The sequence below is a fragment of the Macrosteles quadrilineatus genome, unplaced genomic scaffold (assembly GCF_028750875.1).
Source record: "Macrosteles quadrilineatus isolate MER2022 unplaced genomic scaffold, UCM_ALF_1.0 Scaffold_5__1_contigs__length_97177068, whole genome shotgun sequence".
In the NCBI taxonomy this organism is placed as follows: domain Eukaryota; kingdom Metazoa; phylum Arthropoda; class Insecta; order Hemiptera; family Cicadellidae; genus Macrosteles; species Macrosteles quadrilineatus.
The window spans coordinates 47,063,016-47,076,204 of record NW_026542598.1 but is presented as its reverse complement, the minus strand read 5'-3'; positions in this window follow the sequence as shown (position 1 = coordinate 47,076,204).

Genomic DNA, 13,189 nt, shown 5'->3' with positions numbered 1-13,189 from the left:
GGTTGTACCAAAAGAAAGGATATCGGGCTTATATGTGCAGGTTTCATTTGTATTTTGAAAACATTTATGTTAATTGGGTCAAAAATGGAAATTTAACTTTTATTTTGGAGTTCACTTTGAGCTACTTAGTTGTTACACTGATTTAATAATGACGGTAACCATTGCAAAATATAGTATACCGTTATCTAATGCGAACATACATTGTAACCACATAACGTGAATGTTCAATGTTATTTTTGCTATAGAGAAGCTCGTCTTTATTTTGCCAAGTTTCAAATTCCACCAATTATATACCAAGAGGAATAGCTATCTAGAATATATACAGGAGACCTCTCTAACTGGAAAGGAAAGTAATATGGTAATTAACTAATCTACACGAATAAGCCCTTTTCAAGACATTTTTTCATTATTAGATATTTCCCAAGGTAAAAAATTTCAAATGGTGGAAAATCCAATATTTATAAATTAATGTAAATGCTTTGGGATTGATTTTCTTGGGTAGGATTATGCATGGGGTTTTTACAACAATTGATCATCTTTCACCATATTAGCTTAATGTTAAAAATTTCGTATAGTATTAAGTTCTTTTTGTCTTACTGCAGCAAAATCGTTTTTAGCCCATGGGAGTAAAAATCAGCTGTAGTCAACTCAGTTGTAAATTTCGATTGTAAACAATCGCATGTATCGAAAGTATATTTCGATTGTTTGATCAATTGTATCTTATTGTTCCCTTATTGTTAATAGTTCGACATATCGATACACTAACACAATCATAATGGACTAAACGGTCGAATCACCTAACTAAACAACTACTTGTTTCCATTAGAAAATTAAATTGAAAACAAGTTAGAAGTCAATTTTGAGAGGTTCTTATGACAAATATTTTAGTGTTGAATCATACTTTGTTCAAATAATGGTGCAATATGACAAAAAATATGGTTCATCACATGGGCAAAATGTATCTTTACAACCCTCTCTTATTTTCCGACCATGGCTTCGCCTCGATCGTAAAACTTGAGCTCGAAAAGCGTCACGTTAGGATAAAATATACCTACTATAGTGATGAAATATACTATTTTGGTATTACATTGTTAATTAGGTGATTAGGTTAAAAACAGCTGGAGGACGGCCGTTAATGTGATGAGAGAGTTATGTAATATGATACTTAAATGACTGATCAATTCCTAAATATAACCGCAAAGTATCACTTTATGTTTCGCGAAAATACTTTTTATTGGGACTAGTTTTCAAATTGTATTTACTGTTTTTAACAAGAAATAATCGTTAATTTTAATTACAAGAGTTCTGTTTGGCATATTTCCAACCATCGTAGTGTTGTCCCGGCAAAACCAGAAGCTGAAAAGACGGGAATATTAACAGTCAAATCTTTTAGTCTTTACTCGGTATGCAGGTAGATATTTTATATAAACCATCAAAGTACAAACCTATTTAAAATATCATATATTGTTCGGTTGATTGTTCCAAACCCAATATATTAGAAATATTTAAAATGCATATTATTGAATATTAGACCTAAGCTTTGGTAACTAATAGTGTGATAAAATAAATTCTTTCAGTTTCACAATTTATTATGAGTTGTTGGGGAGTTGCTCTCTCAAATTTACAAAGAAGACTTACATGTCAGAATTTTTCATAACAACTGTGAGAAAGGAAAATCTTTTTAACAAAATGATTACCAAACGAACAAAATTATGATTGGTGTTGGACAACCTCTGTGGAATTTCAAAACGAAGTACAAAAATGTTTTTGAACTTTTAGGAGATATTTTCGATTAAATTTATCACAACTAACCATTAAATGGTGTATTCTGAAGATAAATCCAACAAGAACCAGACGTTTGATACAACGTGAAGGGTGTGTATTTGTGTAATAATTTCCAGCTATTGTATTTGTAGTTTAAGGTCTTATGGTATGATATAACGCCATCAAGTTTCCGCATGCAGCTAAATTATGTTTTGTGCTTAAAATTTATCGTTACAAGTTCAACTTTAGCCGAACAAAACGCACGAAGTAAATAATTTACATAAAATTGATGAATTGAATTTTAAAGTTACAGTATGATAGAATAAGTTTATTCCAACAACTGCATAGTGAAACAAAACTTTGATAGTGTTGAGGTAATGCTGTAACATTGCTGAGACTATGTTCTATGTCAGCAGACAGCCAACGGCGATGTGATGTCATATATCTGGTGGAGACAGCTTAGAATATGTGGTGCAACCTTCGACTGTATATTAACCGATGGACCGTTTTTCTCCGTGAAAGTTTCTTATGGGGGGGGGGGGGATTTCATGAATTTTACATTGATGAAAAAAAAAACTTAAAATAAATTCATAAAAGCTAATCTTTTTGTTTGATTAATATTTGTAGTTATTAGTAATAAAAAAAAAAATAAAAGTCAAGATAGTATATTGGTGGTTTTAAATAGTATATTGGTATATTTATTTCAATGTAACATGTAAGTTTCAATCTCATCTATAAATCTAATGGTTTAATAAATAACAATAAAATAGAGAGATTACTCGTTCGGATCTTAGAACCAGACCAGGATTTAAATCGAAAGTGTAATGACTTCGAAAGTAACGAAAAGCTTTTTGGATGTTATGTGGGAGTTGATTAAGAAACTGAGCACGTAGTGAGGGCACTTATTGGTTTCTGGGAAAAGAACAATACCTACATTTTAAAACACGTTGGTTCTTTTACATTAAAAATACATGTAAGCTTTCATTCTTCAAATTTAATTTCTGTAACGATAAAGTAATCTAAAAAATCCAGTTATGACAATTAAAGAATAAATATCGGACTGAACTACAGGTTCAATGAAAAATCTAAGAGTTGAAAATCTGTATTGAGCATCGGAGATTGAGGTAATTAATTTTGAACGAAGTTTAAAGACCTGTTTCTGCCGAACAACGCAACCAAATTTGTTCCTGAGGTTGTATTGGGTTAGTATTGATTCTCTATCCACTTGCGGTCAGACAGTCATGAATTCTTACACATTGTTAATCAGCTTCAGAATAAAGTATATTTTGGGCTGACGTAAGGGTAATATTTGTGTGGCTTTACACTATATTGGTCCTGTTTCATACTTTTCCTGATGTTTTATTTAATCTTTGTCTAAGATGCGGTATTTGGTGATTCCTTTTTACTCTACAATCCGATTGGAGATAATTGACCCAGGTTTTGTTTCTGTACCAAATTACAGTATATGTTTGCTTTGTTGAACAGTGTACTGTACAATATAGGTACAACGTAGGTTTGACTAAATAAATAACATACATGTTTAATTTTTTGTTGCATTTATATTAATATATAAAATATTTGTTCGTCATGTTCGCCATTGTTAAATCTAAATAGTTCCCAAAATGTTTAATGCGTCCAGTTTTTCTCTCTTTAAATTAGCACGTTAAATTATGTTTTCTTCTGCTGCTTTACAAAAGAAAAGTGCTACCTGATGCAAAATGTATCACACCGCAAACACAACAATAAAATGCATATTATTTATAAAGTTATAAGCCACGATAGCAGTGGCAAATATTTCTTCCAAGAAATATATTTCTGTGTATTGGAATAGGAAAATTCTGTGTTTAGCGAAACGAGTATTTTAGTTGCTTTTCCAGATTAAAAAGTTTTTTGAACAACATAAAGAGTTTCAAAAATATACGAGGATTTCTATGTGGAAATGTTGATATGTGATACTTATGAAAGGGTTTCCTACACAAATGTCGCCTTTTAGTCAGAAGATAATTCTAACTACTCGTTTTGAAGGATGACTATGTATTCAGTGTGAGTATTTCCAGATCAACATATGGGTGGGTACAGCAAAGCAACCATATAAGCAGTAGGTAATACATTGATGACAGCGTAAAAAGGTAATTTACAAATTCCATAGGTTGAAAAGGATAGCTTACTTGCCAATTTCGATTTATGATCTAAGGAATTAAATGCGAATCAGTATTAAGGCCAAAAAAGTTGGTAGAAAGTAAATCAGAAAATATAAACCTTTGTTAAAATCATTTTAATGTGCGGTTAATGTATGAAGCGCTAAATCACGTCGTTGCCAGCTTCACTAATGGAAGGTACACAAGAACAGTGCCAAACTACTTGATTGAATATGACGCCTACCTTAAAGCATATTCGTGTGTTTAGTAAGTGTTGAACTATTTGTTCATCGACAAACGGTATCACAGTACAACAATTGATATAAAGCTGTAGGCGACAAAAAAGCCTAAGTTTTGATGATTTTGTATTCTTTGTTTTCTCGTCCTAGATAAATATTACAGTTTGGTTTAGACCTATAAAAAATTGACAACTTTTTACAAAAAAACTTTTAAAGAAATAAATTAACGTGATTTGTGCCTATCATTATGTAAAAATGTATTTGAAAAGTAGAGTTTGTTATGCAATATTTTATAAATTTATAACAGTTTTTTTTTTACATCATTTGGGGGGAAAAGGGCCATGTTTTGTGTAATAGAAACCATGTCAATAGATTTTCTATCTTTTTTAATAGTTTAATTTTATACTAAAATCTTTTAAAGAAATTGTATATATTTCTTCCAAATGCTTATCACATAGTAAACAGAGCGAAAACAAATAGCTTAGTATATTCTTAACAATTGTTTTTGTATGAACTAGATTGGACTTTAGACTTTGGATTTAGATGATTGAGACTAAGTAGCATATAGTGTGATCTAATCAGAACCTAAAGTGTCGAGCTCCTTGATGAAACCTTTTTATTCGCATATCCATCAAACAATATGCCTAAATACAGTATTAAGGTCGATTCACACACATCAGTCCAGTCACAGTTCCGTTACAGTCCAGTTACAGTCCAGTCACAGTTGCATCCGCGATTTCTCAGTCAATTGTCCGTCAGTTGGTTTCAGTCAGTCTTCCGTCTCTAAAATTCACAGTAATTTATAGTCAAGATTTTAAAGTTATAAACCTATATTCTATCAAATTATCATTGTCCATATTGTTGATTGTTACAAACAGTACTCAAAATACAAACGCAACCATTTAAATAACAATAACACTATTTTCTAACCTCAAACAGTTCCGTCAGGCGTCCGAACAATCTAAAAGTATCGTTGGAAAGAAATCCGAAATTGACTGACGGATGCCAGCAGAGTGACTGACGGGACTGCAACGGATGAGTGTAGATAGTGCAATAGAAAATCCATCAAAGAATATTTTTGTTAACTGTGACGTGCCTGAAGTGACTTTACTGTGACGTGCCGTAACTGATGTGTGTGAATCGACCTTTAGCCAAAATAAACAGTACTGAAACTGAATCAGCTGTAGTTGCCTTCTTGATCAGCTGATTCAATAGGTGATTGTTGCCACGGCTTTGCGTTCATTACTTCTTTCTTATTTGAGGTTAGTTTTTGTTAATATGGTGCTAACAACTTTAGAAAAAACTTTTATCGTAGAGCATTATTTTCGCTCATACGGAATTGGACGTGCGGGTGGTCCAAGCTTCAAACTTTCCTTACCCAGCCCACTCCCCCGATCTTACAACACCGGATGCTTACGTGTGGGGAATGTTGAAAGAAAACATCTTCCGAGAGGACCCACCATCTACCATCGTTCAACTCAAAGAAAAAATAACCATGTGTATTAGGAGAATGGAACAACCCCTATTCATAAAAATGGTGCAAAACCTACAAGAACGGTACGAGTGTTGCCTCAAACTGAACGCGGCTCATATTGAACATGTTATTACCCGTGTTTAGCCGATTTTGCTTCCTTTGACTTATATGTATTGTTAAAATTTATACATAAAATAAAAGTATTACCATTAAAATTATTAAAAGTATTTCAGTACTGTTTATTTTGGCTAATACTGTAATTGTATTTAGCAAATTATATTTTTTATTTTCCTGAATTCGTGAAAGCTTATAAAAAAGTGAAAACATAGTTCAACCTGTCTTTCCTTGTAAATTCAAACAATCCAGTCAGTTGTAATATTATGAATTTGCATCACTAAAATAATACCTAGTGACTCATATAAAAACTTGTTTACTGTTTTCAACAACAGAGAATAGTCGTTAATTTCCACTGCAAAACTTATGTCGTACCGTTTGGCGTACAGCCACAACCACAAACATTTTGAATTTTCTCGGGACAACAAGAAGCTGAAATAATGAGAATATTAAAATCCACATTTTAGCTGAGTTCAGATTTTTGCATTAAAATTTATATCTTACTGCAATTGTAAAAATGCTAATATAGTACATCTGCGTTTAGGTATTTTCGACACATATACGTTTGTTATACATTCAAATATACCGTCCAGATAATAAACAAACAATCTTGACCTCATCACAATATTAATAAACATTTTTGATTAGTTATTATAATAAATATTATATTGTGTTTGACACGCCTTGCAATCTAAGACAGTAGATCAATTCATCACACGTTTATATTAACAAATTTATACAAATTGAATTGCAGTGAAACCTTGATAAGAAGACCCTCGATAACAAGTCGCCCTTGATAACAAGTGTCATTTTCAAATCCCCTTAAAATTATTTTCCCCCTAATTTTTATGTTATTACAAACCTCGATAAGAAGTCAACCTTGATAAAACGTCTTGTATAAGAGTCTTGTTATCAAGGTTCTACTGTATACAAGATATTAAAACTGAAATATAGCATACTCTATATACTGTATATTTATATTTACACATTTCACAAAGTACTTAAAAATGTAATATTAAATAGTTATATATCTACTTCGAAATTAAATGAAGTGAATTAGGTGAATACGATATGTTGACAAATATGTTTTAATAAATTCCAAGGGTAGATTTGGAAGAGAAAATTTACTCCTTCGTAGTCTTAAAAGTAAAAACTTCTGAGATGTAGGAAGGAAAAGAACCCCATTTACTTTCTTTATCGGTTCTATGTTTCATCTGGATCCGGCTTACGCAATATTGGCTTATTCAGTGCCTTTTCTGAGGTTTCGTGCGTTTTGTTGACAACGCCAAAGTTGAAACAATTTACTGTCTTGAATCACGAGATTTATTTCGTAATTTAACACCTCCAGTAAAGATTGTTTTGATTTTGTTTGGGTCTTTTGATTTTTATAGGCCAGAGGCATTTTAAAATGAGTATAAACTAGTTTTAGATTATCACTTTTAAGGTAAAGTGGTCCAAACACGTTTTATGGATGTGCCGGGAATCCAACCCGTCCTTCCACCGAGGTCCTAGACGCTACCTACTATACTATACTAGGCTAGTAACACCCAAACCTATACTACTAACTGCTTTGTTCACTGTCTAGAAGATTATTGAAACACAGTCGATACGGATTATTGATCGATCAAAGATACCTTTGATATTGTTCCCCGATATATAATTTAAAATTAAAGAACAGCAAATGGTCAAGCAATAGGTAAATCCTAGTATGAAAGGTTTCTCAGCACCAATCACTTTTAGTGTCATAGCTCATAATATTTCATTAGGGTTTAAAGGATTTTAAAGTAGCCCACTATGTTATCGGTTATTAGAGCGAAAACATTGTTTTTTCACTACAACGCTGTAGGAACTATTGCCATATGTATTTTCCTAGTGCTGATAAAAATGATATTTTAAAATACTCTGAGAAGGAACTTGTCATTGTAAGCTTGTCGGGGGAGTAGGCCGTCAGAAGTTAGTTCTCAAAGAGAAGTTAATTGGAAAGACATGTTTTTCAAGCTCCAATCCAACTTCTCTTTGTCTACAACTAATTTAAAGGGACAGGTTTTGCGTCAGCCGTTTGTAGGGTTTAAGTAAAGCACGCTTGTCGATCGAATCCTTAAAGATTCTTCACATTATTATTAAAGAATAAATAGAATAAAAATCAAAGAATAAATAAAGTAAAATGACGTATTTTTAAACAATGTTGTACACAACAATTAAATGTGGTTTGAGTTGCAAATGTGTCTAGTGTAACAGATGTAATCGTAGCTTTAGCTCAACTTATTAGGAACGAGAACGTGATTAAAATGCAGTCTATTAGTCACAAATCCTTCCATAACAGTTGAAACATTGTACTCTAAATCCTTAGATAAAGTCATTTTTATCTAATATTCATTGCTTTTTTGTTGAACTATGAACCAACATTATTTTTCTATTTGAAAAAATATAAGTGAAATGAATAACGAAGAAATAATTTTCATTGAATTTCCATTAATGCAATTTGTGTAACAATAGGGATATTTCCGTTAGCGTTAGGTACTTATGGTTTTACCCAAACCATAAGTACCTTTTAGCCAAGATTGTAAGATTCCTTTACCTTTACGGTACTTCAAAGGTAGAGCTTTGAAGTTAATGCAATCTTTTATGTCAGAGTACCTTTTTAAAAATTAAATCTTATCGTTAAAGTATTTTCATTTGTGTATCAGCTACATGTTTAGTACTTAGTAGGCGAATAAGTTTCACCACTTACATGAAATAAAAAATTGAAAAAGTTAAAGCTTTGTAGATGTTTTACTATATCATACAGTCAATTTGAAGAACGACATTTTCCTTCTACGTCTTATCATCGCAAACATAAAGTTTGGGTAAATGCTATAAGCATGTTAAAAATATATACCAAGCCTGTATGAAGGCCGGGTACTCTGTTAGTATGGTATCAATGTTGATTTTATTTAACAAGTGCTAATGATAACATTTTATAATTTTATTTAGTATTGACCTAAACTGTGACAACACTGAAACACAGTTTAAAGCCAATCGACGACATGACGTCATTCAGGCGAGTGATGAAGATAACTTCGGAATTTGTGATGTGACTCACTACAATAGTAACGTTCACGTAAATGTCAAATCTGATTACATTTTTAAAATCCAATGGTACAGGTCCATGCGATTTTTTTCATTGTCAATTAAGTAATACAAAACTTAAGGTTAAATACAAATATTTGTATTTATACAACATAAAACGATTCCCAGTAGGGTGTGATATTTTTTAAATAAACATTTATACTCGTATTGGTTTTTTTTATTTTAAGATGGCAAAGACTGAAACAAATATAAGAAAAAATATAGGACTACAATATTGGTAGACTCAGTTAACTCGATTTTATTTAGAGATTACTTTTGCCCGTTAAGTTAATGTTGGTCAGGTAAGTAATGAAAGTTATATGGCTTAACAATGGATAAAAACCTTTTTGGATGTTTCTTAAAAGACGATTCAGAAACTAAGCACGTAGTAAGAGGGCACTTATGGGATTCTGCACAAAGAACAATGCCTACATTTTAAACATATTGTTTCTCTACACAAAACGAAAAATTTTAAGCTTTTACATTGCATAAAAAAATACTGATCTTTAACATTTAAGATATAATTTTAAATTTTACGTGGTTTAGTCTTTTACTGCAAGTATCTTCTTGAGTTTTAAATTCTTCTTACGAATTGATTTTTTGTTACAAATAAGCATTGTAAACGTATGAAGTTACTGTAACCATTTTCGTAGACTTGTTTTGATACAATGAATGTATTTTAATGGTGAAAGCCAGCTATAAATTACAGTTACAAATGTATAACGAATAAGCTCCATCGTAATTAGATTGTAATCTTTTACGTTTGTAGAAAATCCCCACCATAATATCAAACGCAACGAAAATATACTATCTTTTACTAAAGTAACATATCCATCTAATATTCTAAATCACAGCAATATCAAACACACACGCGGTAACGTTCCTCGTCAGTCTAAACGACACAAAATTATCATTAACCATTGCGATCAACAACAGCTGATTTCTTGATTTATTCTACCTCAATGTACCACGTGACACTGATTGCGCTTATCAATGTCATGACAGCTGATGTAATTGGCTTTTCTACCTCACGCTGATCCATCACATGTTAGTTTATCCATCACTAGTGACAATGTCGGTAATTGAGGAGCAATGTTAATTACAATCGATGGAGCTGGTGTACAGTGTTTAGTAAGCTTCGCCAGACTTCTAAAGTATCGTACAAGAGGGTATTGCAGTAAAGTATTTGTCTAGCTTTGAAAATAGAGGCAAAATATTATAAAAGTAAGTATGGAATAGTTTTCTGAAGGGTGTATCATAAATGAATACATGTTGCTTAAATCATCGAAATTTTAGAGGAAGATACGTTTGCAATTTTTAGATCAAAAGAAATCTGAAACATCAACTTCACATTCGGTCAAATACTGACTATGTTTAAAATAGGTTTGATTGACAACTTTAAAATGTTTCAAACATTTCTAAACTATAAATAAAAGAATATTTAAAGCAATAAAACATACAATTATTCGCGAATTTTTGTATGCTACAGAGAAAAGCTGTTTTAAATACTGTAACGTTCTGTGTCTTTTAATAACCACTGTTGTATTACGTGCCCGCATTCTTGAACAGTTATTTTCCGCTCTCCATAAAACAAATATTTGTATCTTTGGGAGTAATTAGGAGTTTATTTGTATGCAATAAACGTATAAAATTATTATTATTTTTTTTTAAATCAACGTTGATTTTATTCAAATAAAACTATCTTTATAAAATTATAATGTTGAAAAATCCGTTCTGGTTTTTGACGAAAAGTAAGCAATATGTAACTATATTAAAATTTTTACTTTTTTCAAAACATTTCTTAATTTGTGTAGTAGAGTATTTAAATCAAATGTATTATGTTAAACCAGAGTCGTAGAGGCACTTAGAGTTTTCAACATTAGTTGAGCTATCTGCAATCAAAATTCCCGTGTTATTGTTCCATACAAAGTGAAATTGTGTAGGAATGATTCTTCGGTCTCGTCCAACAACAGTGGACATATTTGTTGGATTTAACTTGGAAACAGACTGTCGCAATAGGCTGAGAAGTTGTACGTGACAAAGCAGCACGTTCTTATGCAATTCCTTGTACCACACGTTGTTTTTCAATGAGAGAAAAGTTGGTTTTGTCCAGTCTACAGGTCCTTTTTTTGAGGATAATCATTGTAAAAATCAATGTAGTAATAGTAATGGAGTGATTTTTTTTCGAAACTTGAAGATTATTAATTTTTATTATTATCCACCGTCATCCTTAGATATGGGAAGGAACAAGTATTCTGATTTCCACTGCTTCTAATATTCGTATAGCCATTAGAAACCTACAAATAATGCCACTTTTCCCTTTGAACAAACTCAAAATATTAATTAATTCGTGTGTTGTATAATTTTTCTTCAAAGCTGGTATTGTAGTAATAAATAGAAAAAAGTCTTAATATGGTACCTAAAGTAAATCTTCTGTTTCAAATTTTATATCATCTCAAATTTAAAATTAATTTTGTCATTTGCCACAAATTTTATAAGAATTAAATTTATTCACCTCACAATAAAATAGTTATTTTATTGACCACCGGATTATGACCCAAGTCAACACAGAGTATTAAAAACTTCAAAAAACTACCACCAATTTGAAACAGAAAAAGATAATTAATTTATGTTTTCGCCAAAATGTTTGTCTTTTAAATACCTTTCAAATGACGTATAACATGACAGATGTATACATTTTAAAATTCCAAGATTTGAGCTAGTGACCCTCAGTTTTTGGCTCTGTTTTACTCTGTTTTGGGAAAAAATATTTTAACGTTTTTTCTTGGGGTCTATTTAGCGGGAAATAATTTTATTTCATCCTTGTACGTTAGGCCGATTTTCCGTAATCAATTTGAGGCACTTTACGTGTGACACCCTTTATATGAATAAATATTGGTTCATTATAAAAGATAAGCTTTTACCGATATGCTCGTCACGTTATATTATATGGAACAACAAATATGTTTTGCAGAATCATTTACAATGCTGAACACGTAACTTATATGTCGTTGTTTGCCCAAAGGGATAAAGCCTTTGACTGTGTAGGCCAGCTAATGTATGGCATATACATACAAAGTCAATAGCTTAACAATGCACACTTAGTACCTGAGAAACCATTAGGTTACATGTAGAGTAAACTTTAATAAAGGACTTCATCTAGTTTTTCATCACATTCAAAAAGTAAGTTTATTGTTTTAGAAATGGCTACCATCTTCCAATATGGTGGCTAACTATAAAGTTCCTTATTGAGCACCCTGTATTTTAGTGGGGTCTTAGAATTAGATTGCGGTTTTATGATTTTTTCACTATTGCGACTTTTTTTCTCCTAGCCTACTTACTCGTATTGGAGCAACAACGTTTTAAACCTTGGACAAGATGGGGTTTCGTGTTGTTTTGCGTGAATAACATAAAATGAGACATGCACTTTCTAAAAAGCTGTTTATTTACATTAGCAGAGATAAAAAAACTGGAAGTCGTTTTGATAGGTTATCTTTAAATGAAAAGCACTATCGTTATCCAGCTTAGTGTATTTTTAATGTTAAAATACACTATTGTAGAAAAAATCTGTAAATGGTATAGAGGAAAGTGGCTGTAATACAATAAACGCCACATAACATCCATTGAGCGTGCAGAATAACCGTAGAACTGGTGATATTTTAACTAAATCACTTCTAAGGCTACACACGTAGAGATGTGTGATTATATGGAAGTAAGGAAACATGCAACCTGCAGTCGTATAACATTGTAATGTACTGTCTTCTGTGATGTATAAAACATTATATAGCTGAGATAAGTGATTATTTTCTTTGAATCACAATTGATACTCATGTAATTATTAATTTATTCGCTACCATGCCACGTGAAGCATAAATGGGTGTAAAGCAAAAAAGGTTTTACGTTATAAAAATAATGAAATAATTTATTAAGTCTATTAAGCCAATTAAAGTAGTGGAAAAAGGAAACAAAATCATTAACACAAGAAAAACAATATATTGTTAATAACACAATAATAGATTGTTTGGATATTTGTGAGCATTGTCATTCACGAGTTTCTAGTCTACTAAGCTTCTAGGAGTTAGCTTACTTCAGACGTGGAGTTTGTAGACCTTATAATTAAAAGGCTAATATATTTTATAAATATTCTGCTATTTCACTGTTTTCTTCTGTTGCACTAGAGAAAAAAAATAGTCATACTGGGGTTTCAGCTGTTAACACAATATTTTTCTATTTACTTTGTTGTTTAAGGACTGAAGAAAATATTACTAGTAGTGTTATAATGTTTCTTCAGTTCTTAAATAACCAAGTAAATACAAATATATTATGAAAACAGTTGAAACCCCAGTATGATC